The following is a 2,825-nucleotide window of genomic DNA, read 5'->3' as shown; positions in this document are numbered from 1 at the left end:
TTTTATCATGATGATGATTCGTCCCTATGTAGGTGGGCGGCAACAAAATATTTTCGAGGTTTGAGGAGAAAGCTGGTGAATGAAATTTCATGAAAAGATCCTGCCACAACGAAAACGTCTTTGTTTTAATGTCACCCCAATTCGTGTGTCATATCTGTGGCACTCCCTCCCCTACTTCGCGATAACGCAAAACGAGGTGCCCTTCTTTGAACTTTTTCAATGTCCTCCATCAGCCTTATATGATGCGGATCCCACACCACACAGCAGTACTCCAGAAGAGGGCGGACAAGCGTAGTGCAAGAAATCTATTTAGTAAACCTTTTACATTTTCAAAGTGTTCTGCCAATAAACCGCAATCTATGGTTTGATTTCCCAACAACAATATCTTTGTGATCGTTCCAATTTGTTACTCGTAATTACAATCCTTAAATATTCAGTTGAGTTTGCAGCTTTTAGATTCGTATTACTTACTATGTAACTGAAATTTAGAGGATTCCTTTTAGTGCTCATGTGGATGACTTCATACTTTTCTTGATTTAGAGTCAAGTGCCACTTTTTGCACCATCCAGATATCTTGTCTAAATCATTCTGCAATTCGTTTTGGGTCATCCGATTACATTACATGACGGTAAATAGTAGCATCATCTGCAAACGATCTAAGAGGGCTGTTCAGATTGTGTCCTATATCGTTTATGCAGATCAGGAAAAACAGAGAGCCTTTAACACTTTCTCGGCGGACGTCAGATATTACTACTGTTCTGCTCAAAGACTTTTCATCAATTTTTTAGAACTGTTACATTTCCGGCAGCAAATCACAAATCTAGTCACGCAACTGGGACGACACTCCATAGGCACGTAATTTAATTAATTGCTTGTGAGGAACGGTGTCAAAAGCCTTTTGGAAATCTGAAAATATGGAATCAGCTTGACGTCCCCTGTCGATAGAGCCCATTGCCTCGTGAGAATAAACAGCTAGTTGTCGAATAACTGCCTATGAAATGGTTCAAATGGCTCTGACCACTATGGGACTTAACATCTATAGTCTTCAGTCCCCTAGAACTTAGAACTACTTAAACCTAACTAACCTAAGGACATCACACAACACCCAGTTATCACGAGGCAGAGAAAATTCCTAACCGCGCCGGGAACCGAACCCGGGAACCCGGGAACTGCCTACAACGTGATCCCATAAATAGAAGAGGTATGGGTCTCGAGAATCGCTGCTTCCTGTGACCTTTCACCAAATCACCTACGTACACATTAGAACCAACCTGAACGCTACAAACAAACCGGTCAGCGCTGTAGAATGCATTCAAGTCCCTGTTGACTTTAGTATCACATCACGCAGGTCAGGCGTCAGGCGTCAGCGGTAAACGATGTATGGTAACTCGAAACCTCAACCCAGCTTCCAGTAATATCTTACCGATGATTCTTGATTACACGCTGTCTCTAACCTCTGCTCGGATTACAGCTGTCCCCATGCGCCTATTTCTCAGAACCAGCAGAACGATCCTACGATCTTCTCGTGATGTAGCCCTTCTGGACGGACCTGTGCCTATTCTTCTTACCGTACTGCTGTCCTGAGTCCATTTGGTAGTCACTTATGCAGCCATTGCAGAACAGCCAACTGCCTGTGCGATCTGTCCGCACGACGCTTTTGTGTCCCTCACGATAATTACCCGACCTTTCTCAAAGTCGTAAAGATGGCAATAAACTGCAGGTGCACGTATTTTGGGCATGCTGTGTTGAGGTCTCCACCGGAAATATTCCAGTAATTTTAGACACACCCAGTAACAATTATGTAGTCACACCATTCTTCTCTAGGGATGACTTTTCTTCCCTACCGAAACTACTGAAAATAAACTCACATAAGCTTCAAATTTTATGAACGTATCCTATAGACGTGGCAACATTAGAGTATCAGCTTGGTAGCGTCCGGTCAAAGTTTTCCACTTTTGTCGGTGCAGAATTAAATGTTACGTAACGGTGATGGACAGAGCTTGTTCCAGGAACGTCATTGGCTACGCTGATCAGAGCCAGACGCGCTGTTTAGATTAGCCTCGTCAGAAACGAGCCTGCATTTGGCGAAATGAGAACAGCCTGCAACTGGCCAGGTCCGGCTACCACGGAACGGCGCGTCCAGTTCAGTGCCTGCCAGACGCCACTTAACCTCGCTGCTCAGGACAACGTTGCAGCCGCCCTCAGTGTCTGCGTAGTACTACGATCTGCGTACAACGTTCACTTGCGCTCTCTGTGGACCAAGCGAGAAGCAGAACGAAAATCCTTAGGTGCATCAGCAGCCGAATTCTGAAATTTCTCATATACAAACTCTCTCGAGAGAAAAGTCACAAATGATCGAATAATGGATATATGAAGACAGTAACTGTTCTCGAAAGAACAGATACTCTTGATGACCGTGCAGCTTTTCCCTGTAATAAATGATGACTAACTGAAACACTCAGCTGCTGACAGGTGATGTTGATATACTTCGATGTGGACAGCTGAAAATGTGTGCCCCGACCGGGACTCGAACCCGGGATCTCCTGCTTACATGGCAGACGCTCTATCCATCTGAGCCACCGAGGACACAGATCAATAGCGCGACTGCAGGGGCTTATCCCTTGCACGCTTCCCGTGAGACTCACATTCCCAACTGTCCACAATTCTACATAAGTAATGTACCTTATAGACATCTGCCCATGCACTCATTACTCACGCACGCTTTGACGATTCCCGGAAGAGTTTGGGCAACCTGTGCGCATTCGCACAGACGAAGGTCAATGGCTGGATAGTCTTTAACTACACTCCTGGAAATGGAAAAAAGA

The 2,825-nt window shown here is 45.0% G+C and overlaps 1 non-coding gene across 1 annotated transcript; it reads right to left on the bottom strand.

Annotated features, from left to right (window-relative positions):
• Positions 1-2,512: 2,512 nt before the first annotated feature.
• Trnat-ugu (transfer RNA threonine (anticodon UGU)) lies at positions 2,513-2,586 on the bottom strand. Its single transcript has one exon. It is a non-coding gene; the product is annotated as a tRNA-Thr (tRNA).
• Positions 2,587-2,825: the final 239 nt, after the last annotated feature.

Source organism: Schistocerca serialis, chromosome 9 (genome assembly GCF_023864345.2).
Source record: "Schistocerca serialis cubense isolate TAMUIC-IGC-003099 chromosome 9, iqSchSeri2.2, whole genome shotgun sequence".
In the NCBI taxonomy this organism is placed as follows: domain Eukaryota; kingdom Metazoa; phylum Arthropoda; class Insecta; order Orthoptera; family Acrididae; genus Schistocerca; species Schistocerca serialis.
This window is presented reverse-complemented; position numbering and strand designations above follow the sequence as displayed.